The following is a 19,952-nucleotide window of genomic DNA, read 5'->3' on the forward strand; positions in this document are numbered from 1 at the left end:
TTCTGAGACAAGGCCTTGCTCTGTCACCCAGTCTAGGCTCTGTTGCAGTCACAGCTCACTGCAGCCTCAACCTCCTGGGCTCTAGCAATCCTCCCACTTCAGCCTCCTGTGTAGCTGAGACTACAGGCACACACCACCATGCCCAGCTAATTTTTAAATTCTTTTGTAGAGACAGGGTTTCGCCCCATTGCCCAGGCTGGTATCAAATTCCTGAGCTCAAGTAATCCACCTGCCTTGGCCTTCCAGCATTCGGATTACAAGTGTAAGCCATGGCGCCCAGCTAAAATGGGAACATAGATTGTTAATCTATGTTCGTCTGTCCTAAAGAAATGTGACACTTTAGGAAAAAACAGACATTAGCTATTTAATAAAACAAAATTTTTCTGTGTAATAGTGTTATATACAGGGAATGAAGGAAAAATATGTTTCTTCAGTTACATGTTTAACTGTATATATATATAATTATGTGTGTATATATTTATATATAAAGCTATATATAGTTAACTGTACATATATACATATATAATTGTATATATGGGTATATATATATGAGATACATACACACAGTTATTCATAGCATTGTTTGTAATGGCGAAAGATTAGAAACAACCTAATGTCTATCACCAGGAAATGAGTAAAGCCCAAGTGTTCATCACCAGGAAATGGCTTAAATATATTATGGTATATCCATATACAAATGAAGACACCGTCTATTAATATAGAAATCTCTTAAGATATAGTGTTAAGTGAAAAAAAGATGGAAAGTATGCCACCTAACAAATAAGTAAGAGTGAAAATAGCCGGGCGTGGTGGCTCACACCTGTAATCCCAGCACTTTGGGAGGCCAAGGTGGGCAGATCACCTGAGGTCAGGAGTTCAAGACCAGCCTGGCCAACATGGCGAAACCCAGTCTCTACTAAAAATAAAAAATTAGCCAGGCCCAGTGGCACACGCCTGTAATCCCAGCTACTCAAGAGGCTGAGGCAGGAGAATTGTTTGATCTCTGGAGATAGAGGTTGCAGTGAGCCGAGATCACACAACTGCACTCCAGACTGAGTGACAGAGCCAGACTCCCTCTCAAAAAAAAAAAAAAAAAAAAAATTATTCTATCATTCTTTTTTTTGCAGCAGATTCCCGGAAGTCAGCTTTCTTCTCCTTTCACTAGCTTTTCTCTTCTCCTTCCCTCTACCATGAGCACATACATACAAGATTACTTTCAATGTCACTAAAAATATTCTTTTAAAAGCCTACTTTGAAAGAGGTTTCTTTTTTTCTTTTTTCTTTTTTTTTCTCTGAGACAGGGTCTCTGTCACCCAGGCTGGAGTGCAGTGGAGGGTACGGGCCACCATGCCTGGCTAATTTTTGTTTTTAGTAGAGATGGGGTTTCACCATGTTAACCAGGATGGTCTTGAACTCCTGACGATCTACCCTCCTTGGCCTCCCAAAGTGCTGGGATTACAAGCATGAGCCACCACCTGAAAGAGGTTTCTTTTAAGAGTCTGTTTTTACCAGCCAATGACAACTTCCTTCCTGTCATGAACTCTACCCCTTCCTGGCTAGATTCCGATCATCCTGGTGTATTTGTCACATACCAAAATACAAATTTCTGGTCAACAGTATAGGGCTCTTGATAGCTTCCAAAACGAGGCATATTTCCTGCCTAGAATGTTCCTTCCCCAGAATCCTCGTGATTCACTCCTCATTCCTTAGTCTTTGCTTAAATAATGGTAAAGCCTTCCACATTCATCCTATTTAAAACTAACACCCATCCCTCACTCTACCCTACACTATATTGCCCTTCTCTGATTTCTTTTTCTCCACAATACCACCACCTGAGAAACTGTATTTTCCTCTAGAATAAACTCCACAAAGATGGAGATGTTTGTCTTAAATGAATAAAGCCATGTCTATTCAAAACCAATTAGTCAAAATTAGTATCATATTCTTAGTTACTATTTTTTCATAAACTGTCAATTTGGTGCAATCTGGTTCTCATATCCCATTCCCCTTTTCGAGACATTTCTTTAATCAACATACTACGGAAGCTTTCCTTTTCTTTGTAATAATTTAAAAAACCCAGGTCTTAGGCCGGGCGCGGTGGCTCAAGCCTGTAATCCCAGCACTTTGGGAGGCCGAGACGGGTGGATCACGAGGTCAGGAGATCGAGACTATCCTGGCTAACACAGTGAAACCCTGGCTCTACTAAAAAATACAAAAAACTAGCCGGGCGAGGTGGCGGGCGCCTGTAGTCCCAGCTACTCCGGAGGCTGAGGCAGGAGAATGGTGTGAACCCGGGAGGCGGAGCTTGCAGTGAGCTGAGATCTGGCCACTGCACTCCAGCCTGGGCAACAGAGCGAGACTCCGTCTCAAAAAAAAAAAAAAAAAAACCCAGGTCTTTGTGATTGCAATGCTTGCTAGAGGCATCATGCAGGAAATGGCAGAAAATGGGTCCTCTTATATGGTGAATCAATAATTCATGGAATGGTTGTGTGGGGTCACAGATCTTGTAATCTGAAGTGTCCCACTGACTTAAAAGTAAAAAACACGTGGCTGGGTGCAGTGGCTCATGCCTGTAATCCCAGCACTTTGGGAGGCTGAGGTGGGTGGATCACCTGAAGTCAGGAGTTTGAGACCAGCCTGGCCAACATGGTGAAACCCCATCTCTACTTAAAATACAAAAAATTAGCTGGGCATAGTGGTACACACCTGTAATCCCAGCTACTAGGGAGGCTGAGGCTGGATAATTGCTGGAACCCGGGAGGTAGAGGTTGCAGTGAACCGAGATCACGTCGTTGTACTCCAGACTGGGGGACAAGAGTAAGACTTTGTCTCAAAAAAAAAAAAAAAGTGAAAAACAGGCTTTGATGTTATACAGACATGAATGCAAATCCTTGGTTCTGCCACTTACTAGTTGTGGGATACTGGACTTATTACCAGGTTAAACCCTCTGAGCCTCAGCTTTACTGTGGTAAAATGGATATAACAATATCCAATCTCTCTAACAGAGTTGTGAGGATTCAATAACAAAATCTGTAAACCATTTAATAGTACTGGGCATATAACTCCTCAATAAATGTTATTACAATCACTGTGACAGAACAAAGATCACTGGAGGGATATTTCCAAATCATTAGAGGTTTTAAGATCACAACTGTAATCCCAGCATATGGGAGGCTGAGGTGGGCGGATCACTTGAGGTCAGGAGTTCAAGATCAGCCTGGCCAACATGGTGAAACCTCGGTTCTACTAAGTAGCTGGGTGTGGAGGCACAAACCTGTAATCCCAACTACTTGGGAGGCCGAGGCAGGGAAATCTCTTGAACCGGGGAAGCAGAGGATGCAGTGAGCCGAGCTGGCACCACTGCACTCCAGCCTGAGTGACAGAGCTAGATACCATCTCAAAAAAAGAGCAGCACTGAACTTTGTAACATTAACTCCTGACAGAAAAGACACAGACATTGGAATTCTATGAGCCCCCAGCAGTGTCAGAAAATCCTTTTATATGGATTTTGTTTTTTGTTGAAGAAAAAACTTCTTAAACAGAGAAATAGTGCTGGATTTCTTTCTTTTTTATGTATTTATGTATGTATGTATGTATTTATTTATTTATTTATTTTGAGGCGGAGTCTCGCTCTGTCGCCCAGGCTGGATTGCAGTGGCGCCATCTCGGCTCACTGCAAGCTCCGCCTCCCGGGTTCACGCCATTCTCCTGCCTCAGCCTCCGGAGTAGCTGGTACTACAGGGGCCCACCACCACGCCCGGCTAATTTTTTGTATTTTTAGTAGAGAGGGGGTTTCACCGTGTTAGGCAGGATGGTCTCGATCTTCTGATCTCGTGATCCGCCCGCCTCGGCCTCCCAAAGTGCTGGGATTACAGGCGTGAGCCACCGTGCCGGGCCAGTGCTGGATTTCTTATATTAGATAAGGATAAAATGAGAACTACCTTACTCTACTCGTTCCTTGTATTATTCAAGATTCAGTACTCTGCTGGTAAGTTTCAGTCAGCGAATCCAGCATACATGAATTAAGTGCTACTTAAGGTACAATGCCTCCAACAGGCACGGTGTCAGAATAATGGTTTCTGTCCATCAGAACAAAGGGTGAGATGCGCCTCTTAGATTTGACTGTAGCCCAATGGTCATCATCCCTGGCTGCACATTAACATTATCCAGGAAATTTTAAAGCTCTATAGGTGATTCTAAGGAAGAGGAGGACTGAGAGGCCGACTGTTGAGATGCACTGCTACTGTCCGATGAGCACACACTCATCTATAACCTTATACATTTCCTATTCACCTGAAGCCCAGAATCATCAGTGTATTCAACACAGTCCCGCCATTTCTGTTTTCCAGGTGACTGTCTTCCACAAGATAGTGTTATCCAGAGCAGGTAAACTCCCTAGCACCTGTCGCTCAAGAACTTAAATCCCTCCCTGTACCCAACCCATCAACAGTGACTTACTACCATCCACAAGCCAGGCTGCTTCCCGATGCACCTTTTCTGCTGGGGAGTGCCCAGACAAAAGGCATCTGCTCCTGGACCAGAGGAGTCCCTGCAGAGTCATCGACTTCCTCCTTTCCAAAAGCCCCGTAGGTTGCATTGGAGTCCGGAGGCGAAGCGCCGACACATGGGTGCCTTCATCTGCCCGTCACCTCCCGATTTTTGCAATGTGTTTCTTCTGAACAAGATTGTGTGCCCTGGAAGCCAACTCAAGTCCCAGACCTAGGTTTCTCGACATTTCTCCAAGTCCTACCTGGGTCAGGTTGTAGGCTCCGGGGCCCGGCCCCTTTCGATCCGCATCAAAGAACCTGGCGATCCCGTTTGGGCACAAAAGCTCAGGGCGTTGGTCCCCGCGATCGCGAAAGCCCACTTCCAGAAAAACCTGACCACTAACGGTAAGCTTCATGGGCAGCAAAAAGGGGAAGAAGGGTTTGCATCCCCTGGCGTCATTTCCGGGTCCGCTCTAGAAACCTCGGAAGTTTCCGCGTCTCTGTGGTTTATTCCGACTGTTAATGATCCATGTGTCTTTGACTCTGCTCAGCTTCCCTTCTAAACAGGGGGAGAAGAAAGGTCCAGGTTTCCCAGAGAAATTGTGCGGAAAAAGTTTCAAAGTATATATACAAAGGTATACAGAATAGTACAGTGCATGTGGTAGAACAGTGCTAATCATAGAGAAACAGAGTACCAACCTCTGTACTCCCTGTCACATGAGATGTATTTCTGTCCTAAGCCAATTGGATTATTCTTCCTTTTTCCCATTTTTATTTTTTATTTTGCAGCTGAATAATGCATTCTAACTTAACATTCTTAACTACAGCTCCTCACTTATTTCCATGTTGAAGGAATATTAATCCTCCTTTACCATGCATGCAGATATGTCAAGCCACATTTCTTCCAGAATGATTAACAGTCTTACCACTTACCAAGTTCTCAAATCTATTCTGCATGATCCCCTCCTCTCTAATAAATCTCCTTCTCTGAGTCCTTTAGCTTCCTGCTCCCGTATGGATTAGTTGCATTCTAGGTTTCTTGAATAGCTGTCATCCTGTGGTTTTTCATTTTTGAGCTCCTAGATTGGATCCATCATTTCCTGAGTTCCATGTCTTTCTCTTTCTTCCTCCCTATTCTCCCTGTAGTATAGATATTCAGTTTGCTTCTTAAAATGTAGGTCAGCTTTTTGAGTCGTCATAGGTTTATAAATGTCTTTATTCCAACTTCACATTTGATGTTATGCATAGCTATGGAATTCTGTGTTAAAACATTTTTCCTCCAGATTTTGAGACATTATTTTGTTTTCTCCTAACATTCATTCAAGGTTGCTGATGAGACGTCTGATGCAGAAAGAGTATCTTTCTCTTGTAGACTAATAACTTGCCCACCACCACTACCTCTGAAAGCTGTTATAATCTGATGTAGTTTGCTATCAGTCTTATGCCACCGTGAGCAGGTCTATAAAAGTCTACTCTTGAAGACTGAGGAAAGTGAGAGGCCAAAGAAAGAGGCTGACAACTCAGTTTGTCAGAAAGAAACATTTAATAACAGAAGCCATGTCTTGAGTGGCAGCTAGACAAGATGATGGATCTCCACATTGTCACGGGCCAAACCCAGGGCTTATGAACCACATGGGGATTTGCCTAAGGGCAGGATTTTTGTTTTGTTTTGTTTTGTTTTTTTTTTGAGACAGGATCTCTTTCTGTCACCCAGGCTGGAGTGGCCAGATCTTGGCTCACTGCAACCTCTGCCCTCCCAGGTCAAGCGATTGTCATTCCTCAGCCTCTGGAGTAGCTGAGACTACAGGCGCGCCCCACCATGCCAAAACCAATTTTTGTGTTTTGGGTAGAGATGGGGGTTTCACCGTGTTGGCCAGGCAGGTCTCAAACTCCGGACCTCAACTGATCCGCCCACCTCAGCCTCCCAAAGGGTTGAGATTACAGGTGTGACATACCTCGTCCAGCCTAAGGGCAGGATTTACGTATAGTAAGTATGTGATTACAGTAACATCAAGGTTTTCACCTAATTGCAGGATTTATTTTATCTCAAAGTAGAACTCTTAGAGGCATTCCCAGAACTGGGGTTAATCAGAAGTCAACATGGTGGATTAACATCCAAGATGGAGTGGCTTTCAGCCGGGCATGGTTGCGGTTGGCCAAGATCATGACACTGCACTCCAGCCTGGGCAATAGAGCTAGACTGCTAGCTAGCACACACACATATATACATATATATAATATTCATGCATGCACATCTTTTTGTACTCTGTTACTTAGTATTATTTCCTTCATATTTTTTCACCAGAGACAGCAGATTGCCATAGTGAAGAGTGAGAGATGAATAAATATTTATTGAAATTATATGTAATGTCCTTTGATCATTGTACAGCTTGGGAGCCCATATTCAAACCTCTTTGATGATCATATGGTCTAGGAAAGAAAGTGCTTTGTTTACGTTACGAGATAAAATTAAGGATAGCATCTTCACCATTCTCTTTCCTAGGATGAAAAAGCCTGCATTTTGTACAGTGTACAAGAAGAATCTAGATTCAACTCCTGGCTAGTAGGATCAACTCATTTGAAAATAAGCTCTAATTTTTTTTTTTTTTTTTTTCAGACAGAGTCTTGCTCTGTCACCTAGGCTGGAATGCAGTGGCACGATCTTGGCTCACTGGAGCCTCGGCCTCCTGGGTTCAAGCAATTCTCCTGCCTCAGCCTCCCAAGTAGCTGGGACTACAGGCACCTGCCGCCACACCGGCTAATTTTTGTGTTTTTAGTAGAGACAGTGTTTCACCATGTTGGCTAGGATGGTCTTGATCTCCTGATCTCGTGATCTGCCCACCTCGTCCTCCCAAACAAGCTCTGATTTTAACAGTGTACAAAGTTGAAAAGTGCAATTTAACACATCTGAAATACATTAAGAAAAAGCATAAACGCAAAACAATGAGTAAATAACTAAGCTCTCTTTTGTGTGAAAAAGAGGAACAAATAATCAATATAAATGCAGTATTTAAATAAAGAAACCCAGTACGGATATACGAAAAATTAAGGACAGAATTTACCTATAGAAGGTGGTGGTAAGAATTGAGCTGATGAAGAATAAAAATGGAAGGAAAGGCTGGGCTCCGTAGCTCACGCCTGTAATCCCAGCACTTTGTGAGGCCTAGGCGGGTGGATCTCCTGAGGTTGGGAGTTCGAGACCAGTCTGGCCAACATGGCCAAACCCCGTCTCTACTAAAAATACAAAAATTAGCCAGGCGTGGTGCTGCACGCCTATAATCCCAGCTACTCGGGAGGCTGAGGCAGGAGAATCGCTTGAACCTGGAAGACAGGGATTGCAGTGAGCCGAGATTGGGCCACTGCACTCCAGCCTGGCCTACAGAACAAGACTCTGTTTCAAAAAAAAAAAAAAAAAGATAACTTTTTAATATGTCTTTTTAAAGTTTTTTTTAAAATGTTTCTGCTTTGTATAATAATAAGGTGTTTTTATTTTTTACAAAACTCTTAAATTAGAAAAATATTTTTAAAGGTGTGTATCCTGTTCTTGTTGGAATAAGTGTTCAGAGTATATAAAACAAAGATCTTTGTCATTGTTATTATTGAAGTTTTGGAAATTTTTTCTATCTCACTTTATAATCTTGTTTTCTCTTAGACTGAAAAGAAGAAAACGGAATGACCCAGCATGAATGATATAAATGGTAGGTGGTTTTACATGTGTGTGTTTTTTTTTTTTTTTAGGTAATCAAATAATTCAACTTCCCCCGGCAGAGGAGGACAAGAATCACAAGAGCCTCCAATCGTACCTCTGCCACTGTAAGGTGCCTTGTAAGCCCTTTTGTTTTGTAGGTATGCCTTGGAGGGGAGGGAGAGAAGCTTCCCAGACCAAATTACCTGCTCTTGAGTAAGGGAGGGCGCACCAAATTCACAAACTCGTTTTGCTGGCACAAAGTTAAGCCTGGAGGAACACACAGTTATACGTTTGTTAGACGTCTGGGATACCAGCGGTAAAACCACAGTGAATAATTGGCCCGTACGGGGATCGAACCCGCGACCTTGGCGTTATTAGCACCACGCTCTAACCAACTGAGCTAACCGGCCAGATGACAGGATACCGTACTTCCACATTATAAATTACTATCAAACGGCCTGTTTTATTGAAATTTATCTTCGAATAGATAATTACATTCATTTTGTTTTCCACTTTTCCTTCACCCGGGCTGGGAGTGGCGGAGCTCCACATTGAACACCGAAGAACCCTGTTTCTTACGGGGAAACAGCTTTTCTTATCCTGCTAATTCTGATCCGAGAAGATTCAGGACAAGGTTCCCAATCCGGGCTTCCTTCCTTTTGCCTGGGGTGAATCCGAAGTTGCATCCAAGCTTGATATCTCGGCCAGCGGATCAGGGAACCGTTGGCCCACGGAGCCGTCTCATGGTTGAAAGGACGCGGCTCCCGAGTGAGTGGCGCAGTGTCCTCTCTGTTCTTGGAGACCCTTCAGGACAGGTCGGCTCTTCCCGAAGGTTTAGGGATCCGGGAACTGCACCCTCTCCCCTCCTAGCCTTGGGTGGTTCCTCTGTCACTACGACCCTGAGGTCTCAGCGGCGCTTCCCAGGCCTGTGACGCTGCGCTCAAGAAAGTCACACATTTGCCGTTGCAGTTCCCGTTACAGGACAGCTAGTGGCGCTCGAGAGCGAACTGGGATCCCCTGAGGCAAAAGGACGGTGGAGACAGCTTCTCTTGAGCATCTGACCTGGCCTCGTCCCTGGCAGAACCAAACCCCCCAAACAATAATAGGGATTACGGAGCCAGGGCGTTTCCGGAGTAAGGGCCGTTATCTGCAGGGGAGAGAAATCCTGCGATCTGAAAAGGGAGAAGGAGGCGAGGCCGGGATTCGACAACTCAGAGGAAGCAGGCGTGAAACATTTGCCCCCTGCGAGGTGCCCCGCTTCCAGACGGAGCCTGATCCTCCTGCTGGCAGGTGACAACCCAGGGAGGGAGCTAATCATGATTTACTGTCTGTTTTCTTGACAAGATTCTACTTTTACCCTCTTCCTACCATGACTGTTTCTGTTAGTTAAGGGTAATAATATTTTCAAAAGTTAATTGGCCTATGTACATTTTAATGCTCTCCTTATGCCCTCCCCCTCTATTTACACGTATATGCATATACGTATTTATATATATGTAAATTGTAAAGTCTTATCTTGGATATGCACTATTAGTATATAATGCGTTTAATGCTTTATATTCATGTCTTTGCCTTGGAAATGAGAATCATATCCTTTGACTAGCCAAATTTGCCATTTATTTTCTAACTTTACATTTCAACTCTTTGATTAGGAAAAATTAAAATTAGTTTAACATCATCAATAATAAATCACCTTCCTGTCCTTCAGCTCCTTTCACTAACTTTGTACTTTTTTTTTTTTTTTTTTTTTTTTTGACAGGGTGTCGCTCTGTTGCCCAGGCGAGAGTGCAGTGGCGTGATCTTGGCTCACTGCAACCTCCGCCTCCCGGGTCAAGCGATTCTCGTTACTCAGCCTCCCGAGTAGCTAGGATTACAAGTGCACGCCACCACGCCCGGCTGATTTTTGTATTTTTAGTAGAGACGGGGTTTCATATTGGCCAGACTGGTCTTGAACTCTTGTCCTCAAATGACCCGCCCGCCTCGGCCTCTCGAAGTGCCGCGATTACAGGCGTGAGCCACCGTGCCCGGCCTGTACATCATTTTAATCAACTAGCAGGTGTCTTCCTTTGTTTTGTTCTGTAGTGAAATGCTCAAAGTTTGTGGCACAGATTATTATTATCATTATTGTTTTACTAGGACACTTGTTATGGTAAATGATTCCTGAAAGACTGGGCCACATTTAGACTTACTTTGACCTCAAGAGACCACCGTAGGCATCAGTCGCTTGCTTTTTGTCATCGGTCAGTTCCCTAGGAAACAGACACTGAGATGGAGATTTGTGTGCGGGAAGTTTATTGGAAACGCTCTCAAAATCAGCATCTGTGAGAGGGTGAGGTGAGCAGGATTGAGAAAAGGCAGAAGCTGAATTCAATACAGGTGCAACATACGTCCGGCCCATCTCACAAGTGTGTATAAATCTGGAATGGTTCTTCACAAATGTCCTTAATTATAGTGGGGAGGCGGGAAGGGCAGACCTATGAATTCCTCCATCAACAGTCATTGGATTTGAGCTGCTCCAGTGGTGGAGTGTGACTTGGAGCAAGTGACTTCCCTTCCACTGAAGGTAGGTCCCAGAGTCGGACCCAGATATGAGCCATCAGTAGTTAATATTCCTGTCGTCGAGGAATGAGTGCCACCACCCGGGGGAGGGGGGAATCTACACTTGATCTTAGTCAAAAGGCCGAGAAGCGATAGGAGGGGGGGATCTGATAGATGCAGCACATATCCTCATAGTTCTTTTCCTACAGCAACCATGTGTCAGATATGTGTTAACCTTCCACCAATAACCTCTGCTTCTCCACACTAACAGAGAAGAGAACAGGTGTGGTTAAAACAAAATGATGGTTAATAAAAAGCCAATTCATTTTTCCTTTGAGATTCAGCAAAATTCCCTACCTGGCCACCAGAGCCTATAGTGAGTCTAGCGGTCTCCATGTTGGGACAACTTTTTCCTTCCTTCCTTCCTTCCTTCCTTCCTTCCTTCCTTCCTTCCTTCCTTCCTTCCTTCCTTCCTTCCTTCCTTCCTTCCCCTTCCTTCCTTCCTTCCTTCCTTCCTTCCTTCCTTCCTTCCTTCCTTCCTTCCTTCCTTCCTTCCTTCCTTCCTTCCTTCCTTCCTTCCTTCCTTCCTTCCTTCCTTCCTTCCTTCCTTCCTCCCTTCCCTTCCCTTCCCTTCCCTTCCCTTCCCCTCCCTTCCCTTCCCTTCCCTTCCCTCCCTCCCTCCCTCCCTCCCTCCCTCCCTTCCTCCCTTTCTTCCTTTCCTTCCTTTCCTTCCTTCCTTTTCTTTCTTTCTTTGAGACGGAGTCTCGCTCTTGTCGCCCAGCCTGGAGTGCAGTGGCAAGATCTCGGTTCACTGCAACCTCCGCCTCCCGGGTTCAAGCGTTTCTCCTGCCTCAGCCTCCTGAGTAGCTGGGATTACAGGCACCCGCCACCACGCCGGCGAATTTTTGTACTTTTAGTAGAGACGGGGTTTCGCCATGTTGGCCAGTCTGTTCTGGAACTCCGGACCTCAGGTGATCCGCCCGCCTCGACCTCCCAAAGTGCTGGGATTACAGGTGTGAGCCACCGCGCCCGGCCGGGACGACTTTTCAAGGGGAAATAGTCATTTCAATCCAGCCCACTTGTTAATCCTTTCAAAATAAAGTTATTTGGTTTTCATTGAGACCTGGATGTCTATTTTTGTTTTGAAGCCGTCTAACCAACGAGTTGCTGGGGTTTTTTCTAATTATAGAAGTGTGAAATAGTTTTCAAATAATATATAATTCAGGTTTTGTTCAGCTGCGGCTCCGTGGCTTAGCTGGTTAAAGCGCCTGTCTAGTAAACAGGAGATCCTGGGTTCGAATCCCAGCGGGGCCTGGCTTTCTGTACGTTCCACGTTTTGTAATTTCACCTGGTGCAACTGAATTTACCACCAATAAATCTTGTAATATTCAGGCTTTTAAAAACTTTGCCAGAAAACAGTGGAGATACATTAGGCGAGAAGTGTAAAGTGCAACAGTTTCATGACAAGCTTTCATGTTATCTTTAAGATACAGTATTTGTCCTATTGTAAGGCTAGGTAGCCTAACATATCTGAGGTTAGCTCCTTTGCCCTACCGTTTGAGATCAAATGATGCAGATTCAACAGCTTTAGAAATAGGCACTTTTGGCCGGGCGAGGTGGCTCTCGTTTGTAATCCCAGCACTTTGGGAGGCCGAGGAGGGCGAATTACCTGAGGTCAGAAGTTCGAGACCAGCCTGGCCAATATGGCGAAACCCCGCCTCTACCCAAAACACAACAGTTAGCCGGGCGTAATCCCAGCCGTAGCTGTAATCCCAGCTACTCCGGAGATTGACGCAGGAGAATCGCTTGAATCCGGGAGGCGAAGCTTGCAGGGTGACGAGATGGCGCCACTGCACTCCAGCTTGGGCGACAGAGAGACCCCCGTCTCAAAAAACAAAACAAAACAAAACAAAAAACAAAAATCCTCAACGCTATTGGAATAGAGATGGCACTCAAAACGTTTTTACAATAGACCACTAATGACTTTTCTAATTTTTTTTTTGAGACGGAATTTAGCTCTGGTTGCCCAGGCTGGAGTGCAATGGCGCCATCTCGGCTCATCACAACTTCTGCCTCCCGGGTTAAGGCGATTCTCCTGCCTCAGCCTCCTGAGTAACTGAGATTACACGCATGCACCACCACGCCCGGCTAATTTGGTGGGGTTTCTCCATGTTGGTCATGGCTAGTCTCGAACTCCCGACGTCGGGTGATCCGCCCACCTCGGCCTCCCAAAGTGCTGGGATTACAGGCATGAGCCGCTGCGCCCGGCCTTAGACTTTAAATTGATTACCATAATAGCTATTCCTCTTTGAATGATTCTGGACTTAGGATAACACCAAAGTTTCTGAAGAGACTGTGATATCATCTTAAATAATTATTAATGACAAAACTGATAAACTATTAATAATAGACTAGAGGCGAATGAAAAATGCATTTTAATATCTGAAGTCTTTTCTAGGCAGATTTTCACATAAAAGATCTGAGAAAAACACCAAACCCTAAAGAGTAAGGTGTTTCTGTCTTATCTGCTCTGTTTCTTTGGGTATTCTAAGACATATTAATTATATGTCTATCTTTACTCACATAGGTACATATTCTTTACTCAAAAAGACTTTCCTTCTTCAGGGGCAAAATGCCACTTTTCCTAGGATCCTCAAATGGACAGCTCTGTGTGTGTGTGTGTGTGTGTGTGTGTGTGTGTGTGTGTGTGTGTGTGTATGTGCGCGCGCTCTCTCTTAACGTAAGCCTTGTGTTGCCTTAAGCTAACTATGTGGTTCTTTCTTCTTCATATCCAGGTGCTAAATCCTGATATTGAGCACTAAATAAACTTTACTTTATTTTATGTGTGTGTGTGTGTGTGTGTGTGTGTGTTTTGAGACGGAGTCTCTCTGTCGCCCAGGCTGGAATGCAGTGGCGGTCTCGGCTCACTGCAAAATCCACCTCCCCGGTTCTCCTGCCTCAGCCTCCTCAATAGCTGGGATTACAGGCGCCCGCCACCACGCCAGGCTAATTTTTGTATTTTTCAGTAGGGAAGGGGTTTCACCACGTTGGCCAGGCTGGTCTCAAACTCCTGTCCTCATGTGATCCGCCCTCCTCAGCCTCCCAAAGTGCTGGGATTACAGGCGTGAATCACTGCGCCCGGCGGGGCACTGAATAAACTTTAATAAATTCATTTGAATATTCCTGAAAAGGTGAAAGGTATGGCATGGCGATAATGGAAAATGTTGGGAAGGAGAAATAGTCTTAGGAGGCATTTCCATCTGGTATCCATCCAGAGAACTTTCAGCGTGTAAGGCGAACGTGTTAACAACTACATACAGAAAACAACTTCCTAACATTGTTATTCGACAGACTCGGCAGAGATTTTTCTAGAGTCCACTGTTCTTATTACCTTCTATAGTACTTTCTTCTCTTTGTTAAGACTGTTTAATGCTAACGCTGTGTCCACAATTCCACATAAGCAGCACACCACTTAGGAATGTCCAACACTCACAGATTGTTTTAAGTTTTCTGAACCTTGACTAAAATCTAAACCATGATCACACATGAAAAAATCTCAAGAATCTTGCCACTTTTCAGGACTGACATTGACATCTTGACTGGATTGTGGAGTCAGTCATTTTAATTTAGTAGAGACAGGATTTCACCCTGCTGGCCAGGCTGGTCTCCAACTCCTGACCTGGAGTGTTCCGCCTGCCTCTGCCTCCCTAAGATTTTTTAAATCTTTGGTTTCAATCATTTTTATATAATTTGAGCAGTTATAGTTTTCTTTATGTTTATCTTTCTTGGCATTTGTTGATGGAATTAAATTTGTGAGTTGATGTCAAATGTGTTCATTGACTAGTACACCTTAATAAATTTTTTAGAAAACCAAGAAACCAAAACTCTTCACTGGACGACATCTACAAGCCAAGAATTAAAGATTAGTTCCCAGCCTCTCCAATTTCTCTCATCATTTTCAGATTAAAACATATCTTCCTCTTTTGGAGCCACCTCCCTTCTTCCCTGATCCAGCCCATATATTCCCATTTAGTCTAATTTCTTTCCAAGCCCTGCTTCAAATCCTTGGATTTCCTCCCTAAGATTATGACCACTCCATTCAGTTCCTAATGACAAAAAATCGCGTTCTTCGTCTAAGAGCTACAGAGGGAGGAAAAAAAAAAAAAAAAAGCTCATTTCCAACCTATCTACAACCATCATTCTTCTTTTTATCTATCAAGTCTCGGATCTGGCGTCGTTTTCTCTAGGAGGTCTTCCTTGATGGGCACTGGTGCAGTTTTTAGTTTTTTGTTTGTTTGTTTTTTTGAGACGGAGTTTGGTTCCTTGTTGCCCAGGCTGGAGTGCAATGGCGCGATCTAGGCTCACCGCAACCTCCGCCTCCGCCTCCCGGGTTCAAGCGATTCTCCTGTCTCAGACTCCCGAGCAGCTGGGATTACAGGCATGCGCCACCACGCCTGGTTAATTTTTTTTTTTTTTTTTTTTTTAAGGTAGAGACGAGGTTTCTCCATGTTGGTCAGGCTGATCTCGAACTCCTGACCTCAGCTAATCCGCCCGCCTTGGCCTCCCAAAGTGCTGGGATTGCCGGCGTGAGCCACAGTGCCCGGCCCGCAGTTTTTTGACAACACGCTGCGCTGAACACTCCAAACAATATAGTCGACATATTTGGCGAACGCATTTCTGCTCGTATCTGTCATCGGTATGTGACATTGGTGATTCCAATTAATGAGAAAAGTGAGAGTGAGAGCAATACTACAATCGAAAACTTTTCTACAAAGAAAGAACAAATCCAAAATTTCTCAACTTGGGGCAATCAGGGAATTATATACTTTTACGTTTCAAGGTAAGATGGCAGTTATACGAGGTTTCCGTAGTGTAGTGGTTATCACGTTCGCCTAACGCGCGAGAGGTCAACGGTTCAAAGGTCAACTATTCAAAACCGGGCAGAAACACGTGGGCTAGAATAGGGTTCCGTGGATGCCTTCTACCCACGAACCCGTTTGCGGTTCTGGACTTTAAAAATACACAATTCTGAGCTCGATTTGTGGTCCAGAAGTCTAAAATGAAAGCCACGGGCACTGAAGCCCGTGTCTCCCCACCTCCTCTCGCCCCAGTAGGTTTCCCGTCCCTTTCCTTCCTCTTCTGGGCTTCAGAACCCTAGGAGGTGTCAATGCCAGGAGACGCCCACAGTCCAGGACTTGGCCCACGCCACTTAGGTAAGATTGGCTTCCTTGGAATCCCATTTTAGACCTCTGGACCACAAACAAATCGAACTCAGAATTGTGTATTTTTAAAGTCCAGAAGCCCAAACGGGTTTGTACGTGTAAGAGGGAATAGAAACCAAGCAGCAACAAAAGTTAATCCCAGTCCACGTGTTCCCGCCCGGTTTCGAACCGGGGACCTTTCGCGTGTTAGGCGAACGTGATAACCACTACACTACGGGAACCCGGCGTTAGTTAGTGCTTACCTCACTAAATTTCGGGGGTTCCCGTAATTCGAAATTCCGCAGCGGCCGCCACCGAGTGTCTGTTAACGGATAACAGACGTATCGGGCAATTAGTAGTAGTAGTACTATCGGTACTGTCAGTGCCACACAGTATTTCTAAAACCCATCAAGTGTGCACAGGAGGAAGACTTGTGAGGAGAGAAGGGTAAAGGAATAAATAAGAAGATATTCCTGCCCTCAGCGGCCTGGATAATCTGTATTGGACTAACAGACTTGAATTTTCGTGACCGCCTTTTCCCCTCAAGTTTCCACCACCCGAGAAGATCCTCTGGGACTTGATTCTCAGCGAGGCTTGACCTTACACATTTCAATTCCAGTGCGTTCCTCCCAGTGGGAATTCGGGGCCCGGCTTCGTGCGCACTGGGGGGACTCCCGGCCCGGCTCGCTGCCAGGAGCCTTCTGTACAAACGCGACCTTCTTCGAGGACTCAGCAATGAGCGTTCAGCTGGGTTCGAAGCGAGCTCCCAGCAGGCAACCATCGTGAGTGAAGGAAGAGAACCCGACCGTTTCTGGAATCAGCTTAGTGTTCACGCCGTTTGCGAGATTTCTCTGAAATAAGAAAGAAAAACGAAAGGGTTAAAAAGTTTAGCGACTTTGTGTGTTTCGTCGCCTATTTTAGTAAAATTCGCGAACTTTAGGACAGTTTTTCTTCTGGGAAAGACATACACTCGAAGGGCGTTTCTACTTTCCTAACCTACGTTCAGAGAGATTATGTCCTCATTTTGTCTTCTAGTGTTAAACTCAGTTAACACCCTGCCTGCAATAAGTGAGTCCCCGCAAGTGGCAAAGACTGGGCTCTCCTGATGGTCGATCGCCAACCCCCTACCCCCAGTGCACTAAGAGAACTCTCATGATCATGCTGATACATGAATTATTTCAAACTTATTGAAGGAAATTTAATTGACTTCCTTAGAGGTTAACTCACACCAGATCTCAGATTCTGGTTATTTTATATTTTGAGTCGGAATTTCACTCTTGTTGCCCATGCTGGTGTGCAATGGCACGTTCTTGGCTCATTGCAACTTCTGCCTCTCGGTCCGCCTCTCAGGTTCAAGCGATTCTTCTGGCTTAGCCTCCCAAGTAATCCCAAGTAATCCTGGGATTACAGGAATGTGCCACCACGCCCTACTAATTTTTAGTAGAGACGAGGTTTCACTATGTTAGGCTGGTCTCGAACTCCTGACCTCAGGTGATCCACCCGCCTCAGCCTCCCAAAATGCTGGTATTACAGGCGCGAACCACCGCGCCCAGATTCTGGTTATTTTGACAAGATAAAGGAAAGAGGAAGCAGAAACTAACATTTTAAGAATCTGGGCAAGGCGTGGTGGCTTACACCTGTAATCCCAGCACTTTGGAAGACCGAGGTAGACAGATCATCTGAGGTCAGAAGTTCGAACAGGGCGAAACCCTGTCTCTACTAAAAATACAAAAATTAGCCGGGCGTGGTGGCTCACGTCTGTAATCCCAGCACTTTGGGAGGCCGAGGCAGGCTGATCACCTGAGGTCAGGAGTTTAAGACCAGCCTGGCCAGCATGGCGAAACGCCATCTCTACTAAAAATATAAAAAATAGCGGGGCGTGGTGGCACACTCCTGCAGTTCCAGCTACTTGGGGGGGCTAAGGCAGGAGAATTGCTTGAACCCGGGAGGCGGTTTGCAGTGAGCCGAGATCACGCCATTGCACTCCAGCCTAGGCAACAAGAGCAAAACTCTGTCTCAAAAAAAAAAAAAAAAAAAAAAAAAAAGAACCTGATATATATACTACACATTTTACAGGTGTTATCTTCTATAACACTTCTTATATATAAATTCCTGAAATGCCCTGCGTGTCTAACTTTTAAATGCTTCTTCATCTGCAAATCATGGTTTGCTGTCTCCTGCAGTCTATGCCTCATACTCCGTGAACTCCATGCAATCAGTCTCTCTCACTACTGGACTTTGCTCCTGAGGTTCCCTCTAGCTGAAAAGCTTTGCGCTTGGCTTTGCCTAGTTAGTTATCTTTAGCTGGTGATTGGATCTCAGGGAAACTATTTTTTCTTTAGGAAAGACTTCCTTAAACTGCATTAATGAAAGTCCTATATTCCTCATAGTACCATGAGCTTTCTTCCCTTGCCAATTTTACATTTGTAAGTGTAATAACTAAATTGATGTCGGTCTCCCTGGAATGTAAGTTACATTTGGACAGGAACAGTGTCTGTTCTTGCTCGTCAGTGAATCCATACTGCTTTGCCCTCAATGAATACCTTTAAATGTAAGCCTGAGCCCTTACCACGATTCTCTGAGTATTCTTTTCCTAATTTTAAGTTGAAGCACCGAGGCTTGCAGCGACCATCTGTCTTGCCTAAGAGTGAAGGCAAGACAATGTACGATGGTACATTCCTTAATGTACCATTGGATGTGGGTATATTTTCAACAAATCTCCAAAGTTCTGATCTTTGTAATTCCCTAGAAACTAATAATGGAAATCACTAGAACAATAGTAATATCTACAATTTATTACCAGCCATTAAATCAAGTATTTAATGATTTTTCCTACGTAAACGAACAAAGCAAGCCTCAGGTGTAGGTGTAATTGTTACTTACAATCATTTGCCTTTCTTATAGATGCAGAGGTTGAGGAGTGGGGAGGTTAAATAATATAAATAACTTCCTCAAGCTCACACAAGTTATAGAACTTGGAACCAGTATTTCTATCCATGTGTGTCTGAGGTCAAAGTATTCCTCACGGTCGGTCGCTCTGGCTCACACCTGTAATCCCAGCACTTTGGGAGGCCAAGGCTGGTGAATCACGAGGTCAGGAGTTCGAGACCCGCCTGGCCAACATGATGAAACCCCGTCTCTACTAAAAATACAAAAAATTAACTGCGCGTAGTGGCGGGCGCCTGTTATTCCAGCTACTCGGGAGGCTGAGGCAGGAGAGTAGCTTGAACCCGGGAGGCGGAGGTTGCAGTGAGCCAAGATCATGCCACTGCACTCCAGCTTGGATGACAGAGTGAGACTCCATCTCAAAAAAAAAAAAAAAAAAGTATTCCTCATTATTTCAGTTTTCTGGAAAAAGGAAGGGTCTATGAAAATACATGGGTATTAATAGGGTGAAACTGAGCATATAATATGAAAGTGAGTTTTACAGTATAGGGAGAGGCAGAAAAAACTCAGTATAGAGATACTCTGAGGACATGGGGAGTTGCCAGAGATAACTGTTACAAATATTATGCTTGTAATTGGTACTACTTCCTGGAGAAAATGGGAAGTGCATATTTCAGAGTAAAAGGAGGATGTTTTTCATTTAAAAGAATTTGTATGAACAATGGTACCAATGCCCAGGAAATATTCCCTAATGCAAATTAAATGTATTGCTACCCTTGGATGTGGGTATTAGAGAAATTCTAGTCTGCCAGGCGCAGTGGCTCACACCTATAATCCCAGCAATTTGGGAGGCTGAGTTGGGCAGATCATCTGAGGTCAGGAGTTTGCGATCAACCTGGCAAACATGGCAAAACCGGGTCTCTATTAAAAATACAAAAAAATTTAGCCGGGCTTGGTGGCACTAATTCCAGCTACTCAGGAGGCTGAGGCAGGAGAATTGCTTGAACCCAAGAGGCAGAGGTTGAAATGAACGGAGATCACACCACTGCACTCCAGCCTGGGCAACAGGGTGAGACGCTGTCTCAAAAAAGAAAAAAGAAAAAAGAAAAAAAGAAAGAAATTCTAGTCAGATACATGGTTCTTTTGGTGAAA

At 44.5% G+C, this 19,952-nt stretch overlaps 1 long non-coding RNA gene and 3 other non-coding genes across 4 annotated transcripts; 2 read left to right on the plus strand and 2 right to left on the minus strand.

The window, feature by feature from the left end:
* The first annotated feature begins 1,261 nt into the window (after positions 1-1,261).
* LOC141410152 (uncharacterized) lies at positions 1,262-3,689 on the plus strand. Its single transcript, XR_012434118.1, has 2 exons — positions 1,262-2,080; positions 2,393-3,689. It is a non-coding gene; the product is annotated as an uncharacterized lncRNA (long non-coding RNA).
* Positions 3,690-8,511: 4,822 nt separating this feature from the next.
* On the minus strand, positions 8,512-8,585 carry TRNAI-AAU (transfer RNA isoleucine (anticodon AAU)). Its single transcript has one exon. It is a non-coding gene; the product is annotated as a tRNA-Ile (tRNA).
* A 3,368-nt stretch (positions 8,586-11,953) lies between these two features.
* On the plus strand, positions 11,954-12,027 carry TRNAT-AGU (transfer RNA threonine (anticodon AGU)). Its single transcript has one exon. It is a non-coding gene; the product is annotated as a tRNA-Thr (tRNA).
* A 4,056-nt stretch (positions 12,028-16,083) lies between these two features.
* Positions 16,084-16,156, minus strand: TRNAV-AAC (transfer RNA valine (anticodon AAC)). Its single transcript has one exon. It is a non-coding gene; the product is annotated as a tRNA-Val (tRNA).
* Between the last annotated feature and the right edge of the window lie 3,796 nt (positions 16,157-19,952).

Source organism: Macaca fascicularis, chromosome 4 (genome assembly GCF_037993035.2).
Source record: "Macaca fascicularis isolate 582-1 chromosome 4, T2T-MFA8v1.1".
In the NCBI taxonomy this organism is placed as follows: domain Eukaryota; kingdom Metazoa; phylum Chordata; class Mammalia; order Primates; family Cercopithecidae; genus Macaca; species Macaca fascicularis.